Source organism: Nicotiana tabacum, chromosome 19, assembly GCF_000715075.1.
Source record: "Nicotiana tabacum cultivar K326 chromosome 19, ASM71507v2, whole genome shotgun sequence".
Lineage (NCBI taxonomy): Eukaryota > Viridiplantae > Streptophyta > Magnoliopsida > Solanales > Solanaceae > Nicotiana > Nicotiana tabacum.
Window position 1 is genome coordinate 111,667,199 of NC_134098.1, and position 18,193 is coordinate 111,685,391.

The 18,193-nt window shown below is 30.1% G+C and overlaps 1 long non-coding RNA gene across 1 annotated transcript; it reads right to left on the reverse strand.

The window, feature by feature from the left end:
• Positions 1-781: 781 nt before the first annotated feature.
• LOC107786898 (uncharacterized) lies at positions 782-4,789 on the reverse strand. Its single transcript, XR_001648243.2, has 2 exons — positions 4,693-4,789; positions 782-1,387 (listed from the first exon to the last, which is right to left on the reverse strand). It is a non-coding gene; the product is annotated as an uncharacterized LOC107786898 (long non-coding RNA).
• Positions 4,790-18,193: the final 13,404 nt, after the last annotated feature.

Sequence of the window (18,193 nt, forward strand, 5' to 3'; positions counted from 1 at the left end):
CCCAACGGCTAATTAAAAAAAAAAAGCTGTTGGGACCGTTTGGCCCGCTAAGGGACCGGTCCGGTCCCGGTCCCTGGCGGGCTAAATGGTTCCGGGCTTGGCGGGCCCAAATCATATGACCGGTCCACGAGACCGGTCCAGACCCACTAAAACCGGGCCAAACACTCCTGGTCCGTTTAGTCCATTTGGCCCGCGATCCCGGGCCGGTCCCGGACCTGGACCGGCCCACTTGCCACCCTTAGCCAAGGAACAAACTTTAATGTTAATTCTGTAATCAGCTTAGACAAACAGGTTATTTGCATATAATATAAAGAAAATAACTTTCTACAACCACCTAAAATAATTAAATAACAACCAGAAAAATACAAAACCAAATGATCAGATTAAACAAGCACTATCTAAAAGTCGTTATAATGATGTAATGCAACAAAATTTGTCAACCACCATGCATACCACCAGCTCGCAAGCAAAAGATCACTCTATTTTTTGTCATCAAAATATCTAGCATATCATATGAATTTGAGCTATATTGACTACTCAACTCATATTACAACCACGAAGCAAAGAGAAATGTCGACATCTCACGTTCAATTCTGAATTAAATAGAGACATTTAGGATATGTTCAGCTCATGAGTTACTTTGCTCTTTAATTTTTTATTTTTGTTTGCATAAATAAATGAAGTTACAACCAGCACTTATTGGCTACACTTAAGTTGTTCATGAATTTATAATGTACAAAAAAATAGCATCATAACTTAGAGACATGAACAGTAGTAGTATGCACAAAGCAAGGAAACAAAATAAAAATTGACACAATACATATCTCAGCCATGGGACTCATTTCAACTCTCTTTGATAATTAATTAGTATCTATCAAAATCGAAAGATGGAAATTGTTTAGATGTTATAAAATATAGGAGAGCTTATACAATCAGACATATAATGTCTTTCAAGATATAGTCCGCTAGAAATGGTGCTTATCTGAACCTTTCAATCAAAAGTTAATCAATTAACTTCTAATGCTTGATCAGCCAACTAACATTGATAACTAGTTTGTATAATTCTATCTGCAAGAGCATCACATGCTTGAAATGCATTCGACCTAAGAAATATGTATTTTTCTTTCTCAAACTTTTGGTTTGTTCTTGGCATCATTTTTGCGTCAATTTATATTTTTCTTTTTTGATATGGTAACTCTTAACTTTAATTAACCATATTTCAACTTAAAGGAGTCCGCATAAGTTCCTGTGCATATTTTTCACCATCTTGACTTGAACAAATAAAAATCCTCCTGAAAGAGTAGCATATTATGTTAATTTCCTGGTGTACTTCATTGTACCTTCATCTCATGAATATCCTTTCTTCTTCTCTTCCTTCAGGCTTAACCTGGCAGTTACAATAATATATCTTTGATGAATACTTAATTTAGTGGCAGGCTACTCCTTAAAAAAGGCTTGCTAATTGCACAAAAAAGGATAATTTAATAATTGCCCTCAAGATTTATAATTTTTTAGTGATCAAAGGAAATCATCACTGCAAGCATGAGTTTGACTGAAATATTACCTAAATGCAACAGTAAAAAGCTCTTATTTAGCGTGCCGTCAGATGAAAGGGTTATGCGAAGAACCAGAGTGTCGCCTAGAGAACAAAAACTATCAAAGTCTAACTTCAGGCAGATCCATCGAAATGCCTGACTAATACTGTTTAATTCATCACAGCGCAATTAGGTCATGTATCACACACGGTATGTTAGCCACCAGAAAGCACAAGAAAAATGAAATAAGGTAGAATATGATATTTAAATGTAGGAGTTAATAGATACAGCCATAGTTTTCCGTAACATCTTGGGGAGCAGGTGAATAACGACATACAAATATATCAGACAACAAGTGACTCAGAGTAATTCTAGAATAAAAAGAAATAAACACATAGCTTGAATGAAACTATGCCATATATTGATATATATTCCATAACACCCTTACCTTTAAGAGTTCCATTAGCAATTGTAATAAAATTTCTACCTTCCTTTAAAAATAGTTTAAGGAGAAACTATTACGTCGATTAGCTGAGCTACTTGTATCCTACTGCTAACATATGACTTCGTGTAAACCATACAAAATGATATACCAAAGGCACTATTTGTTCATTACTTAGTTTTTGAAATATCTTTTGCTAGTAAGTAGCTACAATTATTGCATGACAAAGTTACCATAGATAAGATCAGATAAAAAGGTAATGCAACTCCTTCATACATCAATTATTGATGTTCCTAGGATGAACATGCATTCCAATCATATGTTAAAATAATAGAAATACAGGAACAACCATATTCTTGATCCAATAGTTTATTAGCTATAACAGATAAACATTTGGGCACAATTTGTTACTTTCTCTACCGTAAAGCCAAATCTCTACTATAACACAAAGAGTACTTTTTAGGCGTTTCACTTAATTAAAAAACAGTACGGTAAAGATGATCTCAAGCATAGAAGTGTTCAGAAAGAATGCTTGACTTCTTCTGAATGCTCGACTTCAAGAGTATATATTTCAAGAGATACATGTCTCGGACAGAACATGGTACTTGGTTTATTGTTACTCTACATAAATGAACAAGTGATAAAAGTAAAAATAACCAAATAGATAGCTAAGAATTACAAATCAAGCACCATAAGTCATGATGTGGAATGTGGTATATGGCATCTAATGGTGTGGGAGGCTTATCCTGAAGCTTAAATTGTAAAAGATCTATATATGATTTAAATAAAGATTATAGGTGGTAATATGGCGAGTTTCATGTTCAAAAGGAAACTGATGCTAATGCTGCTTTAGCGTGTCTATTTGTTGATATTAAGAAAGTGGCTAAAGCAGAGGAGAAGCCTATAAATTTTGTGACATGGTATCTAAGCACATGTGCAAATTAATGAAGAAGAAACCTATGTGGTTAGTCAATAACACCCTATCAGATATCAGAAGCACTGTTACTATACTGATACTAACTCTATAGTTTAAGTTCTGCCCTAGAAGAGGAAGCCTCTTCCACTGAAATAGGTTCATGGCTCATGAAATATCTAATAGTTTTTCCAAGTCTGTAAATATTTTAATTTTGCTACATAGACATACATCACTAAGAAGACATCTGATACAAAAATAAGAATGGTATATATGAAGCGTCGATAAACATTGTAAAGTGTCAAGCTTCATCTAGCTTCTTAGCAAGAAACTAAAAGAAAGATTTCATTATTTCTTAAAATTATTCATTTAAGGATTAAATAGCGATAATTTTTTTTATCTATCATAAAAGATTGCGGTAACAAGAACTATCGCTCAATTTCAAATAAGAAATAAAGAAATAATTAATAATAAAAAGATTTATGAAGATCTAATCGCTCACCTTTTGGCAAAAAGTGTCAAATTCTATCATGCAAACCATCAGGAATTTGCAATTTGGCCAAAACATCGGATCGCATGAACTATCTTAGCTTGCGCCTTCATTCTTTTAAAATTAACCACGGTTAACTTCAAGAAATTTTTTACCTTAATAATTAGTAATTAAAGATTCGGAGTATGATAAAGACTAAAGTTTGGGGGAAGGGGGGGAGAAAGAAGATAGGGGAAAAAATAAAAAGGAATTCTGACTGTTGCTTCTAGAACCAAATATATGATCAAAGAGAAAATGGACTTTTGTAGTTATAGCAACAATACTCATTGTTGACAAATGAGTAACTTCAATATAGCTACATTTATAAAATATTTTGAAAAATGCATACATATTGAAGACCCATTGGAGCAGTTCAATCAGGAACCCTTAAACCTTGAAGTTCTCAGGCTTTTAGTCCTTTAGTTCGTCAACAGTCCTCTGGATATGACTTTATTTCCTCGATTTTAGAAGAAAATTTCTAAACATCAAGATTGTTTTACAAAGTATATAGAGGGAATTTCTTTTCAATTTTTTTTTGCATAGGATGAATCAGTCTTAAAGTTTTACAAATCGCCAATTCTTAAAGTAAATCATAAATTTAACTAATAGTTCGACATTGGCTTTAAGACATTACTTTTAGGTTTGATGGGTTTTCAGAGTGCTGTCACTTTCTGCTATTCTTCATTATGCTAATATACTACAACTTATGACTGGAGTGTTATATTAAGATTAAGTTTTTAGTAAAGACAAACTCCTATAAACAAAATTTAAGAGAGAGCAAAAGCAAATTTTCTCTAGCACCAGACCAAAAAACTAACATGCCAGTTAATAGCGTATTATACATAAAATAAAATTGAAATCGTAATATGATTAGAAAAAAAGCAATTGTTGTTAAATTTTCGCTGCACTTCTTCAAAATCTGATCATGGTTCAATTACAGAGCTCTTATTTATGAGAAATAAAAATCTTCCTGACAAATATGATAGCAAGACAACAACTAAAAAGGATGTATATGCTAGCTTCAAGAATTAACCGAGAGGGAGAGGGAGACAAAGAGAAAGAAGAAGCTGTTATTGGAAATACAGAGAGAACAACCTAATAAAATTAGAAAAGCAAAAAGACAATGTTAAGGAAACATCATTGAAGCAAAAATGACCGGAGTTCTTCAAGAAACGAGCAACAATCAACACAAATATAACAAAGGTAGACCAAAAATTGGAAGGAACGAAGACAACAAAGAGAAATTTTAGTAAAAATTAAAAGGAAAGCATACCTGGATGAAGAAGATGAAGAAATGAGTTAGATGTTGCACGTTGGTGCTCTTTTTTTGTTAGAAATGAGAAAGAAAATGGATCCTTCTAGAGTTCTATTTTAACCTTGTGATGTAATTATCATTTTGCCCTTAAATACAGCTAAATTTGCAAAAATGTCATTGGTCAACCATCTTTGCCATTTCTATATAATAGAAATATCTTTTTTCGAATCAAAGCCAAATATCTTAACTCTTCAAAATAAGTATTATTCTTTAAAGATAAGCACTCCTAATCTTTCACAAGCTTGACAAAACAAGCTAGAATATGCAAAATTCATTTATAGCCACTCAGGCCAAATTTATACACCTGGTAGTCCAAAATTACAATATACATTTTATAGCCCAAAAGTAATTCTAGTGGCTAGCCACCGAATTATGTATTTGACCCACAAACACAAACACAGGTTCACTGGAGAAATGATTTTCGACCCAAAATGGTTTAGCCGGAAAACTTCACCGGTCGCAGCAGTGGCCGAAAAATTCACAGTCGCCGGAAAAGCTATATACATGCCTGATCTGCCGAAATCCAAATAGCAATCAAACCATATTTTAGATCTAGATTTTTATAATATCAAAAGCTCAAAAAACAGTAAATAAAACGAGAAGAAAGAGTCGCCGGATTTAATTGAGGGTCACCGGTGTTTGAGTTTCAAAAACTCTTCCTCCTATTGTAGGAGGAAGTTGTATTCTCCTATTAGGTCTTTTTGTAGGTTTTGTAAAAATATACTAGTTGGGTACTTACAGTATCATATGTTGTCGGAACAACATATTGGGTAAAAGGGTATGACATATTGAGGCGACAAGGTCCATTGTTTGTCGAACAAATACTCTTTGCTTTCTTTAAGTTGTATGTTGTTGATGAAATGTTCACATTCATGAGCAGTATGACACCTTTAGAGTTTTGATTTATGATGCCAATGTGTAGTTTCAATACCTTAACCAATGAGGTTCGCATTAATTCAAGGTTGTAGGCAAATTTACTACAACCAACTAGAAACAAAAGAAAGCAAGAGGAATTGTATAGGACTGTCACTATACAATTTATATACAATAGACTATCACTATACAAAATATATACAAAAATAGACTGTCATTATACAAAAAATATACTAAATAGACTGTCATCGTACAAAATATATACAAAATAGACTGTCACTATACAAAAATATACTAAATAGACTGTCACTATACATTTTATATACAATAGACTGTCACTATATAAAATATATACAAAATAGAATGTTACTATACAAAATATATACTAAATAAACTATCATCGTACAAAATATATACAAAATGGACTGTCACTATACAAAACTATACTAAATAGACTGCCACTATACATTTTATATACAATAGACTGTCACAATACAAAATATATACTGTCACACCCCTTTTCTATCCCCCCCTCCCCCTCCCCCCAAAAAAAGATATGATGTATGTTATTTTATGGATTGTGGGTTAAAGAGTTTTTCCAATTGAAGTAACAAATTTGAATAGGAATTATTTTATTTACAGAGTCGTCACTTGAAATTGATTTTTCGATGTTCCAAGTCACCTTTTATTTGAATCCCTAATCAAAGGAAGGTTTGACTCTATTATTAATTGATCTGCGAAAATAAAATCCGAGTAAGGAATTATGTTGACCGGGGAGAAGGTGTAAGGCATTTTCCGAGTCCCGTGGTTCAACCACGGTCGCTTTATTGACTTAAACTTTGCTTGAATTCATTTTGGATAAACTGTGTTTTATTTGAATTTTCATGTTTTACCTATCCACTTTTAATTATTAAAATTATTAAAGAAAAGATTTAAATAAAATTGTCCTAACCGCATCACGCAAACGAATGTGTGACTGGGATAAATTTTATTGATTTTGTCATAACCGCGCTACGCAAGCGAATTCGCAGTCATGACGAGAATTATTAGTACATTATTTCTTTTGGAGAAAATTACTACATTCGAAGAAAATAATTTTGAAATTTATTAAAAGTTAACTATCGCGCTACGCAAACGAATCCGCGAGTTTAGCAATGGATTTATTAAATTAAAAATTAACTAAAACTAACGAGTATAGTATGGCATTATTGAATTAAATTATTGAATGTTAAACATCACGTTACGCAAGCGATTCCATGAAGTTAAAGCCCGCCTACTAATTGCCTAGCGTCTAAATTAATTAAAAAGCGCTTCTTTTTTATTTATTACTTGTTCGACCGAAAAAAAAATATTATTATTAAAAACAATTTCTAACTAATGCAAGACATTAAATCCGGGTAATCTTATGTTAAACTTTCATAGTATTAGGCCACTTATTTTATTTCACAAAAGACAATTTATTGATTTTAAAGAAAATGCCCATCTTACTTTCTATTGTCATTGTGCCTACAGATTTTAGCTTATTTGGCCCGTGTTGCTTAAGTGCCTCGATGACCAAGACAATACAAAATAACAAGTATTCTTCTAAGCCCAAATTGCTTCTTACATTGATGTCCAAACTAAAATTATTTTTCATAAAAGAAACTTACATGCTAATTATTATCTTTTATCTTCTTAACCAACTGTTTCTTAAGGACTGACATAATATTTCTACTCATCTACACCAACATGGCACTAATCAAACTACACTCATTAGCAACATAAAAATCACGACTAAATATAAAAACTACAAGAAACGGCAATACTTTAATACTAAAGAGAAGAGTTATATTATAACATTATGTTTACTATAATTCAAAGCATCAAAACATTTGAAGCTAGAAGTCTTTCTTAGATAATTATAAATGAACCATGAAAGTAACTCACATAAAAGATCCCAAACTAAAAAAACATGGTTAAAAGTGGGGTCTTTATCTTTTTCTTAAACTAAGTAAACTTAACAGAATACAATTTCTACCACATATATAAAGAAGAAAACGATAATTTAACTAATTTTTAACAGATTTATACGATGACACTACAAGAAAGTGAGGATACGACGGTATTTATTTAGCGACATTTGAAATAAATGTCGGAAAAACGTGAAATTCATGTCATTTATGAACAAATGTCGTAAAAACTACGACATTTGATACAAAATGTCACAAAACAACGACATTTGATACTAAGTGTCATCAAAATATGACATCTGATACGAAATATCGTAATAACGACGACATTAATGAAGAAATGTCATCAAAGTTACGACGTTTGATACAAAATGTCATAAAAATAATGACATTCGATACTAAATGTTGTAAAAAAAAAATGACATTTGATACTAAATATCGTAAAAACAATAACATTTATGAAGAAATATCGTAAAAACATCAACATTTATGAAGAAATGTCGTAAAAACTACAACGTTTGATATTAAATATTGCAAAAAATAACATTTGATATAAGACGTCAATAAAAAAAAAAGATAATTGATACAAAATATAGTAAAAACACGATGTTTGAACAAAATATGTTAAAGGTTATGACATTTGATACAAATGCCAAAAAAATAATGAGTTTTACTTTAAATGTCATATTATCAGTCGATAATTACGTACGAACATGTACATCTAATATTGGAAATTTCTGTATTTTTTAATTGTTAAATTATTCTTTGTCTAGAATCAAAACATCGTTATTCATATTATTATATTTTTTAAAATATTGTGATGTTTATCCTTCGAATAGACGAGTTATGCAATTGTCGATTAATGTCTTAAAAATCTTTCTGGGACTAGTCCATGACTCACTCCTGGGCGAGGCACTTATTGCGGCGGCTTATGTGCGAGGCTTACGCCCCAAATGTCAAATTGTACATCCTGAACACACCTATCCTTAGCGTTCGGGAGTTACTACGTAAATCATATGTTAAATTTTATAATTAGTAATATTGACCCTAAAAATAATTTAACAAATGAATGATAAAAGTTCTATTCATATACATAAAAATGAAGATTCAGATTAACTAAGATATCGAGTCTTAATATTGCATATTTACTATTTGAGTGAGAATATCGCGAAGGTGAAAATCATTTGAATATTTATTTTGAAAATGAATAGCCGAAATTTATATCGTCACTTGCTATTGGCCTCTATTTCTTAGCATTATGTATACTTATAAAACAATTCTAGATATTTTATTTTTCTTCGATTTTTTTTTAATCTTTTTAAATTTTATAAAAAAACTAATGTACTTTATATATTATTTTATTATGTTATTTTTATAATTTATTAAAAAAAATTAAAGATTCCCGTATTAAGTAAAACGTTAATCCTTTTTAAAAAAATGTTGCCGATTTTAAATTTTTTGAGTAAAATTTCAATGTTCCATATTATTGCTAGATGTTGAATTTAAAGATGAAAATACAAAGTTAAACTATATGTAAATGGACCACAATTGCCAACTAAAGGCCCCGTGATACTCCTAGGGCTCCTTTGTTAGAAGCATCTCAAGACCCCGTGATTTCTCAAATCGGCTCATTCCCTTATCAAATTCAGTCCAATTTTAGTGAAATTAAAAGATTTTGGCGGTAAGATTTTGGGCTTCCCTCCTTCAAATTCAAAAAAATACAATTTTCTTTATTAGTTATAATTCTTTAAAAGACCTAATTTTTTGAGTTCTGTTGTGCTATCGCAGTTACTTTGAGAAGGACAAGGTTTTGGCGTTGAGGCTTTTGAAGGGTTTTATCTGTTTTCTTCTAATTGCTTTCAACGCCGCTAATCTCCACAAAACAGTGCAAATTCGAATATTTGCAGGTACCCAGTTTAGATAATAGTTTTCTTTATTTTTTAGGTTGTTCAGATGTTGTTTTTTAAAAGAATTTGTGCGTGTGATATTCGAGTTTTTGCCGGTTCCTAGTTTAGTTAATACTAATTTCTTTCTTTTTCGTAGTTTTTTGGATTTTATTAAATAGAACACAAGAAACATAGATTTTTATAGGCAACTTTAACTTGCTAGGTTCTGAGACATGGTTGACTAATCGATGGATGAAAGGAAGTTTGTTTTTCTTCTTTTTGGGTAGGTCTTTAATTTGTTTTATCTTTGTCGTATTTTAAATACGGGATTGTTGTGTTCTGGAAGTGCTTACTAGGTTTCTTCTTTCCTAGTTATTTATGCTCTTTAGTTTGCTTGCAAATTATGTTTCTAGTATTTGAACTTACTGTATGTGACCACCAAATTTTTGACTATATTTGAATTTTTATCACCTTCCACTATGTAAATATTTTCAGAATTTAATATATATATTTTTTTAGCTTTGTTACACTTATACACACATATATATATATATATATATATATATATATATATATAATTATTAATAATTTAAAAGATCAATTATTACTATTAGTATTATTATTATTATTATTATTATTTTTATCTTTATTTTTAAATAAAATGAATTAAAAACCGAAAATAAATAAAAAATAATTATTATTAATTTTTTTTAAAACAAATTTCGGATGGGAATTAAAAAATAAAAAAAGTAGAAATATAAAATTAAAAAGTAAAAGTAAAAGTAGGTAGAAATTGTTTAATAAAAAAAGTAAAAGAAAGTGAAAATTTAAAAAATAAAAGTAAAAGAATGTGGAAATTTAAAAAATAAAAAGTAAAATAAAGTTGGAATTAAAAAATAAAATTAAGGGTATCTGATTTTTTTTTAAATAAAAGTAAAAGTAAGTGGAAAATAAAAAAAGAAAAGTAAAAAAGTGGGATTTTAAATATATTAAAAGTAAAAAAAAGTGAGAAATTAAAAAATAAAAGTAAAGGAAAGTGGGAAATTATTTTTTTTTAAAAATAAGAAAAATGGGAAGTGAAAATTCTTTTTAATTAAAAATAAAAAAATAAATAAAAAATAAACATCTGAAAATTTCGGATTTTTTTTCTATAAATAGAAGAGAAATGTGATGAAAAAAAGAGGGAGAGAAAGAAAAAAGAGGGAGGAGAGAATTGAGAGAAATTTATTTTCTTCTTTTAGGATAAGTGAATTTCTACTTGTGTCATTCTTTCTTCGTCTTTCTTTCGAAAAAACCAGCAGCTTCACCACCCAAAAACAACATTTAAACCTCCATAGAACAGCCCTTTTAATACCATAAACTACCATCCAAACCCAGTCGAATTAGTGAGGTTTTTAGTTGAGGTCGTCAGCGAGTTTCGATGCTCCGTTTGAGGTCTTGCGTGCGGTCTGAATGAGTTTAAGATTCAAAGTTGTAAAACCGTAAAGTTTCAGATTCAACTTTTGAGGCCCACTTCTTATCTTGTTTTGATTAATGATATGAGTTACTTTTTTTTTTTTTTTGGTGTTCTTTGGTGTTCATTTATATCTTGAATGAATGAAATTATTCTCTGTTAAACATGCCAATTTTTTAGCTTCCTCTTTGTATATTTATTTTAGTTCATTAGCATGTTCTCTTAAAAAAGGGTTCATCCATGAATAATTTAATGAAATTTGCTAATTGATAAGTGAGTTGTGATTGTTTATAAATAAATTAAAAAAAAATTCTTATTGAAATGGAAGCTCAAACAATGTTACGTCTCTATTTGGTTATTTAGTCATTCATGTGTTAATAAATGAGCTTTAGTAGTTCCATCTTTATTTTAAATTAAGCTGTCAATTGTCTAAAGTATAGAGTTAAGTTGTTAAACAAGTTTAACTAGAATTATATCACCGGTGAATATCCAATGTTTGGGCCTAGACATATGGGTTGTTGAAGGAAGTGGAGTTGTGAGGTTACTATAAGCTAATGAAGAAAGTTATTTTATTTTTGGGCCAAAACTTAAAATTTGCTAGGCCCATTAATCTCATACAATGGCCCCCTTTTGTAGTTCTTGTATAATTAATTTAATCTATTTCATGCTTTTCTACAATAACATACTCTTATGGCTTTACAAATCTCAAATTAGTTTAAGACAAATAATTCATAAACTTCGTAGCTTGCTTTAGGCACGATTAATAAATTATCGTGGCCATGGGTACGGTTCCCGTGGCATGGTCACGATATGTAAATCCCAATTCGAGTGCGCGTTTCACGCGACTTGACCATAACTTCAAATAATAATAATAAACATGTTGTAAATCGCGGGTGCGTTTCATGTGACGCGGTTTGCAATGTGTACCAACCGACAAGTGTACGACATCGTAACTTGTTCAAGAAATAACTCCATAAATACTAAAAATTGATTTAAATACATAATTAAAAGCGGTCAAAGGTAAAATACACTATAGATTTAAAACAGGTAATAAATCAGATAATTAAAAAGTAAAATAATAATAATAATAATAATAAAAATCAGATAATTAGGCCAAGTATTAATTGTTAAGTGACCGTGCTAAAACCACGAAACTCGGTAGTGCCTCACACCTTCTCCCGGGTTAACAGAATTCCTTACCCGGTCTTCTGTGTTCGCGGACCAAAAATAAGAGTCAAATTTCTTCTATTTGGGATTCTAAAATAAATCGGTGACTTGGGACACCATAAATTATTCCAAGTGGCGACTCTGAATAAATAAATAATCCCATTTCGAATAATGTCACTTAAATTAAAAAAACTCCCTATCCCATATCCCCTCGGGAAAAAGGAGATGTGACATTGTATAGAAAGAACGGTTCTATTTGAAAAATATTAGATTAGCATGATCTCATTTAGTAGTTCAATCTAAAATTATCCTAAATTAAGTTCAATCAAATATCAGTCTGATACTAGTTTTATGGTAGTTGTATTTATTCAAGATGCTAATTCTCGTGTTCTATAGTTTGATTTTGCTTATTCATGATAAAATATTATATTTTTTTGCAGTAGAATGAACTAGTTTGCAAGATTCACTTCAGGAAAAAATTGAATCTAGATACGTGGCCCGAACAACATCAGGATAATACTATATTTAAAAGTGAAGAAGATATTGAATGGATTAGAGAAGGTGTCCCGGGAATAGAATTCGGCCCATTAACTTTGAAAAGTAATGAAATATATGTTGAAGAAAACGACATATCTTAGTTATTCTTCTTATGTTTGTCACTATTTTAGTAAATATTGTTATTAAAAATAGATCATTGAGTTTTTTTTTTTTTTTTACTATGCTTATTAATGTTTAAATCTCTGTCATTATTCTCACTTTTTCTCCCTTTTCCTCTAAATATTGTTGTTTTTGGTTTTGGTGTTTGACAGGGAATTGTCTCTAATATATAAAATTGTATCTAACTTTCTAGGAAAAGAGCGAGAGGAACAAACAAAGCCGAAAGAATGTGACTATACCACACATATAAGGAAGAAAAATCATTCTCAAATTATAAATAAGGTATGCCATATTCACTATCTGCTTTCTGCAATTTATATATCCGTACTTATTTTCTTAAATTTCTTTGATACACCTTTTTACTATATAAACATATGAAAAAAGGATGGTGTAATACCAAGTCGTATTGAGGTGTTAAAAAAACACATATGAGAAAGAATGAACAACCAGTAAATGAAATAGATGGTGAAGTTATGGTAAATTCTTATTCTTTATTATAAAAATTTATAACTTTTTATTGCTCGACTCTTTCTTAAAAAAAGAAAGAAGTGAATGAACTTGCTAAGGTGTATCTGAGTTAAATGTTCCTGGAATTGATCTCAATGATGTGTATGGATAAGTTATGGACCAGACACTCATGGGATTGTTCTAACTCCAGAAAAAAGAGCAGCTCCAAGTTTTGTTTACGGCCCTGTGTATAAACTTCTATATTATAATTTAGTTTTCTTTTAGTTACAATAATCTTCCTCTTTTGTAATAGATTTCTGATAACTCAATTGAAGATCGCCAACAATCACTATCACCTATATTTCAGTTGTTCAGGCAAATAAGGTGAGTTTGTACACTTGTTTAAACTATATATTTTTATACTTAGATTCGAGGAGTAGGAAACATCTTTGGCATTTGATACTTTTGCTTTTACTTGAACTGGGTAAAAGAATTTATATCAACATTGTTTGATCATATGGGTAAATGCTGTCATGTTTTGTTATCTTCTTATACTTAATTAATTATCTTTCATAAAATGAAAAATATTATATGGCTTTATCTTTTCTTTTTTTTTTGTATCTAATATTCTATAATTTGCCAAGTTTTAAATTTTGTACACTATCAAAGTAACCAATTTAATGTTTCTTCTCAGGTTAAACAATCAAGAAGACGCGAATTAGTGAAGTAGACACACAGAAAAACTGGGTAAGTTTGATAATATTACAAGATACTGATTCCTTTGCCTTATTTTCTCTGTTTGTTTTCTCTCTTCAGTTGGTGCTATTATACCCATTATTCAATATGTTTATTTTTTTGAATCCCAATCTGTTGTTTTTGGTATCCCAACAGATTGGGATACCAAAGTACAATGGGTATAATACCAAAACTATCTCTTCAGTTTTACTTTGTACAAAGTACTTTTTATACCGCTACTTTGTTCTTTAGTTATAGTATTAACATGCATTCGTTTTACATACATTTCAGGTTAGTTATAAAGGTTGACATTTGTGAATGTACAAATTAAATATAAAGTATTGTGATTAAACTAAATAGAGGATTATTATTAATATTTTAAAATTTTGGTACCGACATTAATCTAAATGTCAAAATTTTTAATACGACATTTTAAACAGTTGTAAAAAATGCCACTAATCGGTTTTTGACATTCATGTAAATGTGGATACGACATTTTCATAAATGTCGTAAATTTACCTACTGGCATTAAATAAAAATATCGGTAATTTTAAGTGACGTTTCATAGATGTCTTAAACTAAATGTCGTAAATTTTTTGTTGACATTTACGTAAATGTCATAAACTACATATCGTAAAATTCATACCAACATTTACCTAAATGTCGGAAAATTAACGACATTGAAATTTACGACATTTGATGCAAATGTAAAATAAATGTCGCTAAACGAATTTGCGACATTTAAGCATCTTAATATGACATTTAATAAATGTCATCATATCTCTAATTTCTTGTAGTACATGATAACACTAATATAACATTCAACTTGAAATAAAATCAGATCTAACATGTTCCATCAACCAAACCGGGATCAAATCCTTCTTATTATCATCAAGAATCTGCAATATAAGAATTTAAAAGTTACCTGGTTTGTAGAATAATAAAATACAGCAGTGCAACAACAAAAAATTCAGCAGCAAATACAGTAGAAACTACAGCAACTCAAGTGTTAAGACAACCCAAAAAACTCAACAAAGATGCTTGAAACTCGTAGCTATCAACTTCACAAATTGCCTAAGGGATCTTTTTATTTTTCTCAAAGTTTTTGCACTCAAATAATACTCACAAAACTCTGAAATTTTAGCTTGTTATATGTATTAAACTGCTGATTTTTCTCAAAGATATATGTCTTTAAACAACTCTCCAAGATGTGTGTTAGTGTAAGATAGTGTGTGAGTCCTTTTATAGGAGAAGAGTAGCCTTTAAATAGGCAAAATAAAGTCAAATTTTTTGGACAGATTTTAGTCCACCAAAAGTCTGACTTTGTGTGCTAAACACTGTTCAGAAGCTGTAAAAAAAAATATTGTATTTATCACCACACAATGACTTTTGAGTTTTGTACTCCAGAGTATTTGCACAGTAAAAATAACCAAACTTATACTATTCTTTCTTTAATTTCAAAATTCAAATACTCAAATCCAATATAAACAAATTCACTAAGCGCTTGAAAATTTTATTATCAACTATCATGACTAAGCAAATAGCTATTTTAAAGCTAATGAATAACTAATTATCAGTGATTAATAACTATGAACGACTAAGTTAATATAGATTAAACACAACTAATAATAAAAATAAAAACAAAAATCATAAATTATGCTAGACATAAACTAACTACAATACAATTAGTAAAAATAGGCAGAGGAAATGAGAATAGGGGTATACCAAACGAGGGCGTTCGGGGTGGTCGCCGGAATTTGGCCGAATTTTTAGTTGCCAGATTTTCGGGATGGAATTGGTATGTAGGTCTTGATGAGCTATATCCATTGATGTAGGTATTGTGGGGTGGTAGTGGCTAGAGCTTCAATAATTTGGGCAAAAAAGTGGCAGCTAAAGTTTTTCAGATATAAAATTCAAGAATTTTGAGGGAGTTTCGAAGGATTTGGTTTGGAGATATGGAAAGAGGAGGCTGTGGAGATTATATGGTATGAATTTGGGGTCATTTGGAGGTTGGCCGCCGCCGGTGGGCGATTTTCGGCGGGCGCCAGCGGTGGTGGGGGCGGATATGGGAGAGAGAAGAGAGAGAGAAAAGAGAGGAAGAAGAAAAAAATTATGGGGGAAATGAGGGCATTTTTCAAATTTTCGAGGCTTTAAATACCTATTGAGAGATCAACTATGGACCATTAGATCAAGGGGTGATCAATGGTTGAGATTTGATTTTGGGTCACTTAATGAAACGACGTAGTTTTGAGGCAAAACTACGTCGTTTCAGACCTTTTTAAGGGCAGCCCCTTATCTTGCACTTTTGGTCACTTTCTCTTTCAAATTTAGCCCAATTTCTTCCTTAATCCTACTTATTAAACTAAATTTACATAAAAAATAAATTAATTAAGTAACTTATTCAAATAATCAATTAACTATATTAATTCACCAATTGAATAGTTAGTTAATTCCTAAAATGCATAAATGAAGAAAGAACTATTTTTTGGTATTTTTATGATAGGAAATATGCAATCAAAGACACAAAAATTGGGTAAATAATTAAAGTAACAAAACACTAATGACTTTAGAAGGTGTTAAAATAGTGTAAAAATCAGGTATTCACATATACAAAATAGACTGTCACTATACAAAATATATACTAAATAGACTGTCACTATACAAAAAATATACAAAATAAACCGTCACTATACCAAAAATTATACAAAATAGACTGTCACTATATAAAAAATATACAAAATAGACTGTCGCTATACAAAAATATACAAAATAGATATTTCGGGCTATTAGATGTAATATGTTTAGGCCGGAGGGCCATTTCGTGTCAATGGGAAAAAAATATGGGCTATTAAAATTTTGAGGGGTTTCGAGGGTCATTTTTTCTTTTTTGTCGCATTATTTTTCAAAATCATTTTATCTTTTCAGTTTCAAACATGAACTTTAATTTGTAGAAAAGTGCACCACACCACGAGAGAAAACATTAATACGATTATCATAAATTTGATAACTTAAATACAAGTAATTAGCTTTTTGTTGTATGTGATCATTTCTATCCTACTAATCACGTCAATCATACTCAGTAAGTATCATTCAATTTTTTTTTTTCGAATTTCATGTAGTTCACTATTTACCTAGTAATTCATCAATAATCTTCCACTCATTTTAACAAGTATAGTGATTTATGAATGTATATGACATCTTCCAAATATAATAAAAATTACCTTGTTAAGATTAGCTTCAATCTTCTGATGCAACAATTTAACCAATTTGCGCATTATACCTTAGTGAAATAGAAGTGTTAGATATTGTACGCAGGCGTTAGTTGCATCTAATTGTGTTGAAATTCACCCCTTCATGCAATTTAACTCTAATCACATTATCAACGATCAATTAAGTTTCAATAGTAACAATATTACAACACAATTAATACTTCATATCAAATTTAAGATTAATCTTAACGAGATATAACCTTAAGATGAAATAAAAAAATTACCTTCAATAAAAGCAACGATAGATATACTTATAATGAAATTTAAATATCTTCTATAATCCAAACATGCATAATTTATGAATGTGAGGACTATGAGGGCATAAATTGCATATCAATGAATAATTTGACATATATTTTAAATACTATATCGATTTAAGAACTTCTATACGTCTAACAAATTTGTTGGAATAAATGCATTTGTCCTTCCATAAATTCACTTGTTATTCTATTAACCGATGTCACTATATTTTCACTATTAACGAGAATATAGTCATTGAAACAATTGAAATCGTTCTAATGAATCAATTTATTATCGTGATATTTTTTCTTACGTGAATAATGACTTGTTTGTGAATGCTTGGTCATACCAAATCTCTCTACCCATATATTTTTTGGAGAAGGGCCAAAGTTACTTTTGTATTGTTTGCAATTGCTAAATTTTGCCATACGTTACACTCTTATTCAAATTATACCTTACAATTAGCAGATCTTGTATTTGTTCTTATCATTAAGAGAAACTCTAATGTAAAATAGGTGGATTTCATGTGTCTAAATTTTTGGGAAAAATGTTTACGTATATCCCTCAACTTACTTTATATTGGAGATTCATTAATGGTCAAAGGTAAAAAATGAGTTTTTTTTCCTGAAAAAGAGGATAATATAGAGCAAAGATTTAATGAATGATAGAATTGGTCAATTTTAAATATATGTACAGGTGTAATTTGACTATGTTCACATTTTCTGGTCAACTTTTCAAACAAATAGTGAGTGTTGGCTAATTTTAACCCATTTTAAGAACCTT